General features: G+C 43.4%; 1 protein-coding gene across 1 annotated transcript in view; it reads right to left on the reverse strand.

Moving 5' to 3' along the window:
* NCOA1 (nuclear receptor coactivator 1) overlaps positions 1 to 16,917 on the reverse strand; it is a 247,598-nt gene that overhangs the window by 151,379 nt on the left and 79,302 nt on the right. The gene's annotated exons all lie outside the window — the stretch shown is intronic.

The following is a 16,917-nucleotide window of genomic DNA, read 5'->3' on the forward strand; positions in this document are numbered from 1 at the left end:
GGATTCATGTTTTCTAGGTAAAATGGCAACTCATATGTATACAGGGATAGCTCAGTGGTTTGAGCATTGGCCTGCTAAACCCAGGGTTGACAGTTCAATCCTTGAGGGAGGCATTTAGGGATCTGGGGCAAAAATCTGTCTGGGGATTGGTCCTGCTTTGAGCAGGGGGTGGGACTAGATGACCTCCTGAGGTCCCTTCCAACCCTGATATTGTATGATTCATCCAAAAAAAACACAGACCCCAAGGTGCTTTATAAGCCTCTATCTTATTTGTAAACATCCACTCTCTTTGAGCTGCCCTAACTATTGTTTTTTTTCTTTTTTCTTTTTAAAGGGCAGTCAGAACTACTTTACCCTTCTACTCCCCCAAAGGCTGCATCATGTGCATTTAAAAATGTTTGGAAGCAGCAAGGCCGGTAGCAAGGTTAGATAAGTGGTTATACCGTGCAGGAACTGAACAACAGTGAAGAAAGAAACTCTTTGAAAAGGTGAGTCAAGGTTAGGTTTATACAATTTTAATAATGTGTCACTCCACTAATTTTTATCTCCCCCCCCCCCCCCCCCCCATGCTCAAGCTTGTAAAAGAAGTGCCTCCTCCAAACACACCCTTTTAAGGTCACCAAACAATGGTGAGTACAGGGAGTGAAATATATCCCTGTGCAGGGGGACAGCAAAATGCCCAAGTCCTTAAGACTCTGGGCTTACATGGTGCCTAAGCCTTGTGCTGTCCCTCTGCACAGGGGTGAATTTTACTATCAGGCCTGGTCTACACTAGCGGGGGGGGATTGATCTAAATTACGCAACTTCAGCTACGTGAATAACGTAGTTGAAGTTTCAGAGGGGTAGCCGTGTTAGTCTGAATCTGTAAAAAGCAACAGAGAGTCCTGTGGCACCTTTAAGACTAACAGAAGTATTGGGAGCATAAGCTTTCGTGGGTAAGAACCTCACTTCTTCAGATGCAAGTAATGGAAATCTCCAGAGGCAGGTTTAAATCAGTATGGAGATAACGAGGTTAGTTCAATCAGGGAGGGTGAGGTGCTCTGCTAGCAGTTGAGGTGTGAACACCAAGGGAGGAGAAACTGCTTCTGTAGTTGGATAGCCATTCACAGTCTTTGTTTAATCCTGATCTGATGGTGTCAAATTTGCAAATGAACTGGAGCTCAGCAGTTTCTCTTTGGAGTCTGGTCCTGAAGTTTTTTTGCTGTAAGATGGCTACCTTTACATCTGCTATTGTGTGGCCAGGGAGGTTGAAGTGTTCTCCTACAGGTTTTTGTGTATTGCCATTCCTGATATCTGACTTGTGTCCATTTATCCTCTTGCGTAGTGACTTTCCAGTTTGGCCAATGTACATAGCAGAGGGGCATTGCTGGCACATGATGGCATATATAACATTGGTGGACGTGCAGGTGAATGAGCCGGTGATGTTGTAGCTGATCTGGTTAGGTCCTGTGATGGTGTTGCTGCTGTAGATATGTGGGCAGAGTTGGCATCGAGGTTTGTTGCATGGGTTGGTTCCACAGGACCCTCTGTAGTTGAAGTTGACGTACTTAGATCTACTCACCGCGGTGTCTTCACTGCGGTGAGTCGACTGCTGCTGCTCCCCCGTCGACTCTGCCCTCGCTTCTCGCAGCGGTGGAGTACAGGAGTCGATGGGAGAGCGCTCGAGGGTCAATTTATCGCGTCTAGATTAGATGTGATAAATCAACCCCCGCTGGATCGATCGCTGCCCGCCGATCCGGTGGGTAGTAAAGACATACCCTCAGACTATAATGAAATTTTAGCTCTTCTTTTTGATTTAGGACCCCGTCCTATTGGTTTCAATGGGAGTACGATCCAGCCCATAGTGGTTCAATATTTGGTTAATGGATACGAGGGACATGTCTCATGCATATCTGGGATAGAGCAGAAGCAGAACAGGAATAGTGACAGTTGCATCACCCACTGCAAAAGGCATACATTCCGCAACAGGTACGGCCCCAGTCCTGCAAGTAAGTTCTTCAGTTCAACGGGACTACTTCTCATGTGTGTTTTTGCAGGATCAGAGACATGTTGTGCCCTGCAGGTTCCCCTATGCAGAAGCAGGCTTCAATTGGAGTTTTAGATGTTTGGAATACACCAGCAGGTCAACTAATGGTTGAACAGAGAGGACCCTAGCAGAATAGATTATCATTTATTATTTGTATTAAGGCAGCTTCTAGAGGCCCCTATTTAGAGATCAAGGCCCCACTGTGCTAGGTATTGTACACATATAAAAAGATAGCTGCTCACCCCAAAAGCTTACAACGTACACCAGTTTGAGTGGCATTTGGCTTAGTTTATAACAAAAATTAGGGAAGAGTTCAGATTTTGAATGCTCCCAATATTCTGCAGTGTCCCAGATCTGGGATTTTGGTTTGAATCTAAAAGTTCAGTTGATTTAGGGAGGCAGAATGATCCAGTGGATTGATTTATACAACTTCTGCAAGGGGATAACAACATGAATTCTCTTGTACTTACAGAACATTACACACTTAGTTTAATATTGCATTTGTGAATCACATGCCATAATTGCATAATTTTCTCTATGGGGAGAATAAAATATTTAGGCTGGACGCACACATACACTGGTGTTCACGTAGCAGAAATTAAATTGTGGTGGAAGTGAATGAGATTTCAAAAAAAAAAGTGACTGTAACGCTGTCTTGGTTACACAGTAACTGGAAGGTAGCCATATAATTGGTGTATCTTAGGGCAGGGGTTCTCAAACTGTGGGTCATGACCCCTCGGGGGATCACAAGGTTATTACGTAGGGTGTCACAAGCTGTCAGCCTCCGCCCCAAACTCCACTTCACCTCCAGCATTTATAATAGTGTTAAATATTTTAAAAAGTGTTTTTAATTTATAAGGGGGGGGGTCGCACTCAGAGGTTTGCTGTGTGAAAGGGGTCACCAATACAAAAGTTTGAGAACCGCTGGCTTAGGGTATGTTTACCTAGTAACTAGACACCCGAAGCCGGCCTCTGCCAGCCCACTCGGGCTGATGGGGCTACAGCTGTGGGGCTGCTTCACCGCTGTGTAGACTTGCAGGCTCTGGGTGGGGCCTGGGCTTAAGCCTGAACCCAGAAGTCTACACAGCAATGAAACAGCCCTGCAGCCCGAGCACGAGTCGGCTGACACTGGCCAGCTGCGGGTTTTCCTTTGCTGTGTAGACATAGCCTTAAATTAAAGTATTACAAAAAGAGTATTAAACAGGGGCAATCAGAGCTGGTCAGTCCAGCTTAGGTGCAAGTCTACAACTTTCCCCTAACAAGTTAGCCCCAGTGGTTTGAAGGGCAACAGGAAGAGAATCAGCAAGCAGCCAGAGGACTTAAGTTCAGGAGTGACTTTAGGATTCTTACTCCCAAGGCCTGACAAGCTTATACGTTTCTGATGCAACAAGCCTGAATTCTCAGAAAGGACAAGCCAAGGATGTTTGCTACCCTGCATTTGCAGAATGGCAATGCTGGCTACTGCAGTATTGGTTTAAATCCAGTCATTATCATTGTGTGTTTCCAATAGCACCCACGTGGCAATCCCAGCTAAAGGAAAATATCAAGATGGTAGCTGTATAAAAGAGTAAATGAGCACATGGGTTAAATGACACCAAGACTGCTCCACATTAAATTGTTAGTGACATCTGCAGAATACCTTGCCATCCCTTAAGTTAAGGCCAACCATGAAGGACGTCCTGAACTCAAATGCCGTGAAAAGAAATTCCGCAAGGGGGTTATAATCTAAACACGGGATGTGTCCATAATATAACATTCGTTATTACATACTACACCACTTACAAAAGTATCCTCGGAGTTTTAAAACAAGTACAGCTCAAAGGACAACAAACAAAGTTTAAATAATTGGAATGACAACATAAATAAAACCAACCTGCTGTGCAAAAGGTACAGCAAGGCAGAAAGCCCAAAGTACACAAACTGGGAGCTTCTGCTGAGCTCAGATTGTGTGATGATATATCAGAAGCTAGAAGTTCAGAAAGATGTTGGGAAACTGGTCCATTGATAGAAGCCTCAATGGTTACAACTAGAATCTTAAATACAATCTGTAGCAGGAGAGAGAAAGCAGTAAAGAGGAAACTCAATCTAATACTCCTGGGGGAATTCTGTGCCACTGTGCATATTCAGAATTCGTGTCCCCCACAGATTTTTTTCCCCCTCAGAAAATAGATTCTGCTGGAGAGGCACTGTAGATACACCTTTCACCCACCAGGGGCTGCTGTGGTACCAGAAGAGAGGACAACCAGCTCAGAGCCAGAGCAGCCAGCTGCAGCCAGGGAAGGGGCAGTGACTGCCGTCCTCACAGCGCAATGCCTGCGGGGCCAGGTGAGGAGACACGGGATATGGGGGGATGGACACAGAAGGGCATGTGGGGCTGCTGGGGGGGGTCACATAGATGGGTTCAGAAGGGCTACTGGGGTGACAGAATTGAGCCAGAGGCTGAATGGGGGTGCAGGGCCACATGGGGACGGGGCAGATGTGCGTGACTGAATGGGAGAGGCTAGGGGTCAGCCAGGATCTGCATGGGGGAGGCTCCCCAACTTCCTAACAATCCCCCAACCCCCCCCCCAAAAACCTGTTCCATACTTCTCTCACCCACACCCAACAATCCTCCAGGGTTCACTCCCAGGCTCCTTCCCAGCAATTACTTCCCTCTCCCTCAGCTCCTCCATTCCCCTGACTCCCCCAAGCCTTTGCACTGCTTCTGAGGAGTGCGGGAAATACGTTTCTGTATTATACAGACATACTTGCTGACAGGTATTTTAAAATAAATTACCAAAATAATTGAAACTGGCGTGATTATTTTGTGTTATTTTGACAAATAAAATATGCAGAATTTTAAAATATTGTGCGCAGAATTTTTAAATTTTTGGTGCAGACTTCCCCGGGGAGTAATCTAACAAGCTGTCTTTCTGGTAACCCACAATAAAACCTATTGCAGTAGTTCAACATTGTTGTCTCCAAGAAACACATCAGAATTACCACATCAGCAGGTAAAACAGGGCTTCAGTCTGATATTCCTAACAGCTCTAACCATATCAAGTAGCTGACCCAACATCAGGCATCATCAAGATCTCTGCCTAGATTTGAGTCCCCTGAAATGACTCCCCATCACACACTGGGGCATGGCACCCACTTTAACAACTCCAAGAAAGGTACTAAAATGCCAACTATATAGAGGTCTTGAGGAATGATTCTCTCCCTACAGTTTCTCTCTGACCCAATCAGCATGATTTTGGTCTTGCTGGGGATCAGCCTTAGCCAGTTCACAGCCATCTAATTCTGCATTTTCATGATGCAAGTGACAAAACACTTAACCCCCATTTTGAACCTGGAGACATGTATATAAAATTAGGTATAATCTGTGTAAGAGTAATATCCCAGCCCAAGTCTCTCTCACGCTATAGAAACAAAGGAGCATTGCACCAGTCTTAACCTTTGGAGAACTCTACACATAATCCCAGAAACACCCAATGACAATTCATCCATCAGTGCCTACTGGCTCGCTCCATCAGGTTCAGTTTGCACTTTAAATAAACCAGTCCAGAGATGGAGAAAAATCTGATGATCAATGACATTAGATGCTTCCAATAAATTCATTGCTATCAATAAGGACAAGGCCATGCCATCCATTGTGTTAGGCAGATAGTTACTGACTGACCAGGGCAGCCTCCATACCGTAACCTCACCTGAACCACAGTGAAATTTATGCTATACACTTACATACCAACATACGGCTTAATTCTGATCTTATTGACACTGGTGGGAAAGAAGAGATTCAAGGAGTAGAGAGATGAAATGACAGGAGAAGAGAACTTTAGCAGTGACATTCTTGATCAATTGGGGATGGAAAGGGAGTGAGCAGCAGTGAGGACCGATGGGAGATCAAGGTTAGGAGGGAACATCATTTCAGAATCTCAACTTTGGTTTAAAAAATGTCTAGCCCTCATGACTGTAAAAAAAAAAGAAAAAACTTGAAAACTTGAACCCCAGATAACTGATATCATTGAATCATAGAACTGGAATGGAAGGGACCTTGAGAGGTCATGTAGTCCAGTCCCCTGCACTCAAGCCAGGACTAAGTATTATTTAGACCATCCCTGACAGGTGTTTGGTTCAACCTTCTCTTAAAAATCCCCAGTGATGGAGATTCCACAGCCTCCCTAGGTAATTTATTCCAGTGCTTAACCACTCTAACAAATAGGAAGATTTTCCTAATGTCCAACCTAAACGGCCCTTGCTGCAATTTAAACCCATTGCTTCTTGTCCTATCCTCAGAGGTTAAGAACAACAATTTTTCTCCCTCCTCCTTGTAACAATCTTTTATGTACTTGAAAACTGTTATGTCCCCTCTCGGTCTTCTCTTCTCCAGACTAAACAAACCCAGTTTTTTCAATCTTCCCTCATAGGTCATGTTTTCTAGACCTTTAATCATTTTTGTTGTTCTTCTCTCGACTTCCTCCAATTTGTCCACATCTTTCCTGAAATGTGGGGCCCAGAACTGGACACAATACTCCAGTTGAGGCCTAATCAGCACAGAGTAGAGCGGAAGAATTACTTCTCGTGTCTTGCTTACAATACTCCTGCTAATACATCCCAGAATGAAGTTTGCTTTTTTTTTTTTGGCGCAACAGTGGTACACTCTTGACTCATATTTAGCTTGTGATCCACTATGACCCCCAGATCCTTTTCTGCAGTACTCCTTCCTAGGCAGTCATTTCCCATTTTGATATGGTGATTTCTGCATGAGTACAGAGCCTAATGTAAACAACAAGGAGTCTGGTGGCACCTTAAAGACTAACAGATTTATTTGGGCATAAGCTTTCGTGGGTAAAAACCTCATTTCTTCGGTTGCCTGAGAGCTGTGAACTGCCCCATTCACCTTGCTGGGGTGTTAATTGTGATACTCATCAACCCCACTTCAGCAGAGAGCTATGTTGTGGGGCAATGGCAAACTACAGCACAGCAGATTTAGCTTAAATCTAGGAAAAACTTCCTAACTGTAAGAACAGAAGGACAATGGAACAGACGCCTGGAGAGGTTGTGGAAGCTCCTTCACTGGAAGTTTTCAAAAGGAGGCTGGAGCCATCTGTCTTGGATGGTTTAGACACAACAAATCCTGCTTCTTGGCTGGGGGTTAGACTAGATGACCCTTGCAGTCCCCTTCTAGCCCTATGATTCTATGGGCAGGGATATAGTGTGGGTCTCACCTAGCTACCTCACGGTAAAAACTACAGATGTCTTGTCTCCACTAGGATCTCTCAGGGAGATAGCTAATAAGCATTCGTTATCTTGGGGTAAAACACATTCACTGTTTGGGGGGAGGGGAGAGAGAAAAAGCCTCCTTTGAAAATCTCAGCCTAAAACTTGACAGTGTTGGTTGTGCCTCATACGCCTCGGAGTGAAGTTGCTGCAAGCCCACAGTTACTAGTTATTTGCCTCCTAGAAGGGTTTACAATTGATTAAAGTGAAAAATGGCAAAATATAAAACCTGAGATACAGCTGGCACAATCCTCTGCCTCAGCCCAGTTCCTTTGTGCCATTCTATTGCCATAAAGGGGCATAAAGATGCCTAACCAGCCAGCTGAGGATTTCCCCAGTGTGGGGAATCCCGGAATGGCATTGGGCTGGTTATCTCCATTTCCAGCAGGAGCACGCTGGGGGTGTGACCAGAGCATCACTGTGCTTCCAGCAACCCCCAGGTGTTGGAAGAGCCGTTAGGGCCATTGGCAGTTGGGCTCTACTTTACAGCAGCTCTGTGAGGCTGATGTACATTGTACCAAAGCTGAACCAGCTCCAGTATCGTGGGTGTAAAGTCCCTTTTGCTCCACCTTCTCTGGCTCCATTCTGAGCAGAGCTGCTCGCCTATACCCACTGACTGAGTCAATGTTCTCCACAATTATTTCGATTCAGCTTCATATAACTGAAGACGTGAGCATTTGCAAAATAAACGTAGCAATAGTATCCTGGAGATCCAGCATTTCTTGAAATATTTTGTGCATGAAGATAGACAAAACCGAGGCTACTTCTTACAATTCAACGTTCTACCCTTGTTTCAAGTTTAAATGCCACACAGAGCCTTGAATAGGAATCCACATATGGTAGTCTCCATTAACAAGTCACCATTTCCCACAGCAGTACTTGAGATTCCACCATTACCTCTCCTATACTAGGAGTAGGAGGTGACCATGGTAACCGCAGGCAAACATTCACTTTTTCCATGGGGACCACTCCATAGATTTCATGTTACAGAAGTGAAACGTATTTATTAAATCTCCTAGAAATTTCAGTGACTGACTGGTGCAGATTTTCCTTCCCTCTCCGAAAACATGAGACTAGCGTTGCCTTCTGCTTCTCCACAGTTGTTAATAGCAGCATGACCTATCAACACGTCAGAAGTTAGATGTCAACTCTATAAAGAAAATGAGCAGGTGTACAGAACAATGTAAACACCAAGCTCTTTGCTACTTAGATTACTGTGACAGAAGGAGAAAAATTCCACCCAAGATAAGCAGCAGCTGCAACTGACACCTACTGCTCATCCATAGGAAAGATTGTGCTCTAGAACATGGGTGGGCTGGCATATTGTGTGTGCATGCGCGTGCACACGCTCTCATAAGAGTAACTGCTTCTCACTTAAATGCATAGCACGGTCCAAGATGAGCAAGTTTCCTGCAATGGTTACAGAAGCAACCCAACTGTCACACCCTTGGAACCAAGCAGGAGGTGCCCAATTCTCATCTCCATTCTAATATAACCTTCCTCCTGGTTAGGTGGCTGATCCCCTCACCAGAATCAAAACGTTTTGAGAGCATTAATGCCATTGGATGGGATGCTGCATCACTGCTTTACTCATGGGGTTACTACATCACATATTGGACAAAGTATCCTAGACAGACCAGCAATTAACTGGGTTGATTTTTTTAAGACACACACTGAACTCCATAGGAACATAGAGACCTATCTCACTACTACTTCTCCATGCTCATCCAGCACTGCTCTTCTATCTGCTCAGTCTCAGTATCGTTGATATGAGAGCCTTCTCCACTGCAGCTCCCTTCATCTGGAGCAGGTTTTCTGTATCTCTTTGACTTTTGAACCCTCCATCTTTTCTCCCTCACCATTACCTCTTAATATATCTCTCCCTTTACAATTGCATAGAATCATAGAATATCAGGGTTGGAAGGGACCTCAGGAGGTCATCTAGTCCAACCCCCTGCTCAAAGCAGGACCAATCCCCAACTAAATCAACCCAGCCAGGGCTTCGTCAAGCCTGACCTTAAAAACCTCTAAGGAAGGAGATTCCACCACCTCCCTAGGTAACCCATTCCAGTGCTTCACCACCCTCCTAGTGAAATAGTTTTTCCTAATATCCAACCTAAACCTCCCCCACACTGCAACTTGAGACTGTTACTCCTTGTTCTGTCAAAACATCTGACCTTGTAGAACATTTCTTGATATAGTTTGTGTGACAACTGCTATGGAAAGTAAGTTGCACTTCATAAATATCACTCCTCTTCTGAACATGACCATATTATTTGTTTTTAGAACCACCACTGTGGCACAGCATTCCACAAATTCATTGTTTTCAATGCAAAAGATTCATCTCCTTTGTCTTTTTATTAAAGATTTCTTTATTCACAACCTGCACCCCAAACTTTGAGATTTAACATTTAGCTGGTTTCTTTTAGCTACAATTGCTTTGTGGAGGGACACTCCCTATATTTTTAAAATAAATGTACCATTTTTCTAGTTTACCCTCTAATAAGCATTCTTATCCCGGTGTATCACAAAAGTTTTAAAAGTATCCTTTTTTCCTTCCCCAATGATCGTATTTATGCCAGTGGTGACAGGTATGGATATGCCTCTTTATAGGTATCACAGGAATTTGAGTTTCCATTCACCAGTGTTTTATGATCCAACATTCAACTACCCATGACCAAAGCAAACAGCTTATCAAAGCAACTGAGTGCTTCACTTTCATAATTGATGTCCTCCCCTCATTCAACTCAATATATTGTGGATCAAGCTAAGTGCTGTACTGCAGCTTTTTAAGTCAAGAGAAGGGAAGACACTGGGATGTCCGAATTACGAGAATACATCTGAATGAGGTTTCTTTTCTTCTAGAAAAGGAAGCTTTTTGTTTTTAAAAAGGTCTTACAATGAAATATTTAAAAGAAAATTCAGCTAGAATAAGAACATTAATAACCTCTTCAAAATAAAGGAAAAGCATAGGAAACATGGTGCAAGTCTATGCAAATCAACTCCTAGAAAAATATTACCGGTTCCATATAAATACCTACAATAGACAGATAGATCTATTGCCTATTATCTAACAAAGTCTGAGTGATGGGTTACAGAGCAAGACACAAAATGGCCATTTAATTTTCATAGATTTTAAACCCATAAAGGACCATTATGATCATCTAGTCTGACCTCGTGCATAACATAGGCCAGAGAACCTCATTCAGTGATTCCTGCTCAATGCCAATAACTTCTGGTTGAGCTAGAGCAGATCTTACAGAAAGACGTCCAATCCTGATTTAAAGCCTGTGCCTATTTCTGGGAGTGAGAGGGAAGAGGTGAGTGGCTGTTATGCCTGGCTAAAGAACAGTATCAACACTGAGGGCAGCCTTATGCAATTGTGTTTTTTGAAATATAGCCAGTAGCATCTAGCTGCTGAAGAGAGGAGGAGTTCTTTGTCCGTTGGCTCTGATCCAATTGTACAGGAATGAGCCTTCACAGTTTTTAATACATGCACCTCAAGGCAATGGGGGATGCATTTTTTAAAACAGGGAAAAATAAGCAAATTATTACGGTAAACCTCTATATCAAACAGGATTCCATCTCAGATATTAACGTATGCTGTATCTCTCTTTCTTGCATTACATTCACACTGATGTAGGAGACCTTTGCTTTTGTTTTTATGTGCTTAAGAGTTACACTCCTCCAATCATTCAGATTGGCTCAAATAGGAGCTCTTTTCCCATGGAGTGAAACAGGCTTGCAGACCATAGACAAGGTCATGATAAATAACCAAGCACAGAGTTGCAGGGGACGTGTTTAGTGCAGTGTCAATGGGATTTCTGTTAGGTCCAGTCTTATTAAATATCTTCATTAAGTATCAGCAAGCTACTGAAATTTGCACAGGATACTAAATTTGGAAGAGATGCGACCATCACTGGGGACAGAAACTTATTACAGAGCGACCTAGAGAGGGAGGGAGGCAGGAAATACAATGAGACTCAACTTAGACAAATTCTAACCAATATCATGGAGGCAGTCTTTTTGCAGCATTGTAAAAAATTCAAATAAATACTTACTAGGAGTGAGGGCACTTGGAAAGTAGTAACACTGAAGTGAGACCTCGTGATAATACTGGGCAAAAAAAAAAAAAAATCAGAAATAAAAATTGCAAACTAATGTAATTTGGAGTTGCGTATACAGAAGCATCATGTCATGGAGAATGAAGATGACAGTTCTGTATACAGCATCAAGGTCTCAATATCAGAAAGACATTGACAAATAGATGCAGTTCAGAGAAGAGCAACATTAAATGACCATGGGGCTATAGGGATTTATAAGAAAGACATTAAAAGAACTGAGTGCATATAATTTAGCCAAACGACTGTGACAGGGGGAAGTAAGGAAGGTGACTTCATAATCCTCCAAGAATCTGAAGGGTGTAAACACTATGGACAACAATACAGATTGGATAATACCTTATTCCACAAGTATTTGGCCACTGAACTCAATGGGCCTTTTTGTGGAGTAAGGGTCTCGCATCAAATTGAGTTGGGTGGTAGAATCTGGACCTAGGAAAAAAGAGGAATGTGGAACCTCAGGGTCTACAGTGGGAAGCCCCCGGCTTGAATCATTTAAATCAGACAAAAATCCTGCTTTGGGAATGAGGAGGAGGAAGATCAGCCAATACATTTATTTCTAATTGTATGAAAGGATCTACACAGTCTTTTTTTTTCAGAAATCAATCATCTTGACCTCATTATAAACTAATATTTATACTGTAGCAGCACCCAGAGACTCCTATGTTCTGATCAGAAGAGTAGGACTGGAAGACAAACAATGGGCTTTACCATTGGATTGAGAAGTAAACTTTATACCACTGAGAGGACTCAGAGTGCTGTACCCCATGACCATTTTTCCTAGTATATTTTAAGCTGCATTATGCAGCAAAGTTATTGGGATCTACACAATGCAAACCAACTCCAAAGAACTCAGATCCCATTATTTTAAAACTAAGTTGTGTCTGTGATCAACCATCCTTCAAGCATAATGATAGCTTGGGTGGGTAAAGAGGAGAATTATCTGTACTCTACTATTTCAGTAGGAGCTTACTTAAGAAGCTTCAGATAATTACGATGCCTGAGAAACTCTCAGAAAAGGAACTCTTAGTTCTTGCTTGCTACAGTTATTCAGATTTAATTTATTTTATTTTTTTTTAAAGTGGGTGGAGAGAAGGGAAAGGGTCTACACAATGGTGACGTATGTGTATTTAGAAACATAACAGCTAGTTTGATTTATTAATCTTTGTATTTATTACCTGTATTACAGTAGTGCCAAGAGGCGCCGATCAAGATGGGGGCCTCATTGTGCTAGGCGCTGCACAAACACATAGTAAGAGACAGCCCCAACCCAAGAGTTGACAGTGTAAACAGACAAAGTGTGCCAACTGAAACAGCCATAAAGATGTTAAGGGATTTGCTCAAGATCATGCAGCAGGTCAGCGGCAGAGCTGTACCCACATCTCCTGACTCCCAGTCCAGGGCCCTATCCAGATTTAGAAGTTACATTTTATGGTCCATAATCTAACCACGTTATGGTGATCAATCTTCTGGGTATCCTTATCAAAAAGAGGGGAATAGACTTATGTTCCACCTTCCTTTTCCCCCCGCTACCACTGAAACGACTATTGAGTCCAGGATAGGAAGGAGGTAATAATATTCCACGCCCAGCTATGGGACTTGATAAAAGTGGCTTGGGTTTTGGGGTTTTTTGCCATCGCAAGGACTGAGGCTTAACAAACAAACAAATTTCTAATAGGCTTTCAGCCATCCTCTCTATTGACATCATTGCCTGATGGTAATGATACAGGGACACACAGGCCAGCAGAGGTAGTGGAAAAAGGACCCATTTCACTATGGTACACAGATGTATCCCAGACACCTTCCCCGTCAGCGTGCTTAGTGCGCGATGGGTCAGCAGCATTACCACATGAAGTGATGATTTGCCAAAGTGGAGGATGAGGAGGAATAGCATGGAAAACCCCTGTGCATACAGGAGGAGGAGCAAAGAAGTGCAGGCTTGGACAGCTCCATTTTCTGAGCAGCAGCCATTATGGAACCTGAACGGTCAGGCAGGTTTGTCACCATCTCCAGTAGCAGGTGTCACTTCAGTGCTGAGCTGAAGGATGAACCATAGTCTGTAATGATGCTTTTACCATTTTCTTTGTCAGGCACTGCAATCTATTGTATCTCTCCTGCCTGAGGAGTTAATGTTAGAGAAGGCGCTCCTTGGCCTCAACTGCTGCTTTTAGGACCATCATATGGACCAAGAAAACAGCAACACTGCACAGGAAATCAGAATTCATCAGGTTATTAGCTATCATTTACTTCTGATGGTGCCTAAAGCTTTGCCAGGCACCTTCCAGAACAGAAAGATCCCTGACCCAAGAAGCTCATAAACTGAATTAGACAGGATGTAATGAACAGGTAACAAGACAGTAGGGGAGGAGGTGGGGGCTAACTTCAATAAATGTATGTGATTGTGCAGCAAGGGTTAATTTATGGCACGAAGCACAGAGGGCCGCTATTATACTTTTCATGACTGAACTGACGCCTTGGTTGGTGAGTTTTTTGTCAGCAATCATGGCAGAAGTGGGCAGAAAGGAAGGGACTGAACATGGAGAAAGAAGGCAACTTGCAGATCAAAGCGTTCCAGGATTAAGGGCCAACATGGAAGGAAAGACAAAGACAGCGGTGGGAAAAGCAAACAGCCTGTTGGCAGAGTGGACGAGGGGTAACAGGAAAAGTCTGGGCACCATTATGAACGCAGATTAATTATGTACCTTTTAGCAAACCAGATGCTCCTCTTTACAGGAAGCCCTTAATGGATAATATTATTTGTATTACTATAGCACCTAGAAGTCCAATTGTGCTAGATGCCGTACATACACATAGGAAGAAAGTCCTGCGCTGTTTCCACTTCCCATCCACCACCTAGTTATTTACTGTACAGATATAACAATGACAGCTGCAGCATATCAAAGGTAGCTGAGACTGCATAGCTTTGTACCTACACATTCCCCAGAATCCTTTATGACCTTTGACTATTAATATTTTTTAAAAGTAGCTCAAGTGTTTTATTCAGAAACAGGCAATTCATATTAAACATATAAACTACTTTCCTCACTTTAATATCTAGGTTAGTCTCAGACACAGGTTCCAGAGAGCAGTATAGATAAAATCAACACAGGGATGGATCACAAAGGTATCTGACAACTACCTGGATAACTCTGCAGCCTAAGGCAATGCATGTCAAAAGGAGTTACTGTACATTTCATTGATAATGTTTGAAAAGAGGAAATACTGTATCTGGAAACAGCCCCTCTTAAGTCTGAAGCTAGAACTTACCCCAAGTGCAGAACAGAGAACTGTGCTCCTAGTGAAAGACAGCTAGATGGGAAGGAGGAACTGCAAGAGGGTTTTGCTAGCACACACTCACATCAATCTGCATGTGCTGGTTTTACTAAGTTATTTCTCTAAACCAATGGTTTTCAACCTTTTTTCATTTGCAGACCCCCTAAAAATGTCAAATAGAGGTGCAGACCCCTTTGGAAATCTTGGACAATCTACAGACCCCGAGGGGTCCACGGACCACAGGTTGAAAACCACTGCTCTAAACAGTTCAACAGCAGAGCAGGCAAACGTCTAAAGCCTATTTTGAATAACAGATTCCTCTGAAGCTGGAAGGCTGGCTAGTAGGTCACTGCTTACTTCAACAGCCAAACATAGGAATGGGGATGATAGGTAGAGGGTGTGCCATCAGAACTCCTAAAATGATACCTTTTGTATGCCATTAACTCTTTTAGATGGAATTGGGGGTTGCCACATATTCTGCATTGCAAGGACAAAAACTGGTAACAGCCAAAGCTAAAACAGAAACTGTGCAGAAAATATTCTGCTAACTGCAGGACAGAAGAAGGATGTCAAATGGATCCAGAATACTGCAACTGAATCCAATGCCCTGAATTGCAAATATTTTACTTTCACGGTTGAAGCTACACATTTAATTAAAAGCAGTCTTGATAATTAAGGTTTCCAACCAATCCCCTCATCCACAGCCCTGCTGGCTAAGTAGATCTTCATTCTTCCAAAGATATTGAGAGGGAGAAATGGGTCTGTACTTTCTGGCTGCCTTGAGGGCTGCAGTGCTTGAGTAGGTCTGAGGAAAGAGACCAGGTGGAATTCAGTGACGCCAAGTGCTGTACTCTAACTAAGCCCCAGGGCCACAGAGGAGTGCTTAGGGACGAAGACTGAACCTTGTAAACAGAAATGGATCGTTGCAGGGAATGGCATAGTTGGAAATTACATTTATTTCTCGATTTACGTGGTGCACCCATCACAACACTCCAGGCACGCACAATGATGAGGAAGGTTGTGACAACTACCGCACTTACCAGATTCTGAAGTTACCATGTTCGGCAAATGTAATCTCAACATTTCCCTGACAAGTCAGGGAAAAATATGTTCCAAACAATTGTTAGCAGAAGCAAAGTACATGAGGACTTTTTAGCATTGCATCCCCAGGAGAACAATGCTGGAGAAGTTAACCTTGTAGACAAGGTAGAAAGGAGCAAATATAATTGCATCATTTCATGCCCTTTGAACAACCTTTGGATTCTGATGTTTTTGCCAGGAAGAATAATGAAAGTCAAACTAATTAAGCACTGAACATGCCCACAGTACGGAGTGTGAAAATCTCAAAAGCCTGACAAGTTGGTAGGAAGCACTCAGCTCAGAGCTTAGGTTTCACGCGGTCATTTAGGGAGCAATCATGATGGTGCAAAAAACAGAATTTTTTTTTTTTAAGAGCATTTGTTCAAAGTTATAAAGTGGGTATTGTGAAAGGAGTCAACCGGAGACCATTCTGAAGGGAAGGTAGCTGGTACACCTGCCAATTTTTATATTTAACAAACATATGGGCTAAATCTTGCTGGTCTTACTCCCATAAATACATTCATTAAAGTCAATGGGTGCAAAGGCCAGCAGTGATTTCGCCTAAAGTTTGTAATAGCAAATATCTTAAGTAACCATGCACCCACAGGGGAAATTGGTCTAATTTAATTATACATTTTGGATTACTGACCCTCCCAGGGTGAAGTCTCCCCATCTGAAGCAAAGACCTCTTTTTTTAAGGGGAAGGAAGGGGTTTTGTTATCCACCATGTTTCTTGTTTATTGCTTTACTCCTGGGGGAATTCTGCACCACTGCACATGTGCAGAATTCATGTCCCCTGCTGATTCTCCCCCCGCAGAAAATAAATTCTGCTGGGGAGGCACTACAATTAGAGTTTTTGCCCACCAGGGGCTGCTGTGGCGCCAGAAGAGAGGGCAGACAGCTCAGGACTGGAGCAACCAGCTGAGTAGAAGGAGAGATGCCTTCCTCACAACGCCCTGCCTGTGGGGCCAGGTGAGGAGACACAGGATATGGGGGGGGGGAACAGAGTGGGTTACACAGAGCTTCTGGGGGGTCACAGACTCGGGATCAGAAGGGCTAGTGAGGAAGGGCACAGGAGCTAGCGGAATGACAGCACTGAACCAGGGGCTGAATGGGAATGAGGGTGCAGGGCCACATGGGGACAGGGGTGCAGGA

The sequence above is a fragment of the Emys orbicularis genome, chromosome 3, assembly GCF_028017835.1.
Source record: "Emys orbicularis isolate rEmyOrb1 chromosome 3, rEmyOrb1.hap1, whole genome shotgun sequence".
In the NCBI taxonomy this organism is placed as follows: domain Eukaryota; kingdom Metazoa; phylum Chordata; order Testudines; family Emydidae; genus Emys; species Emys orbicularis.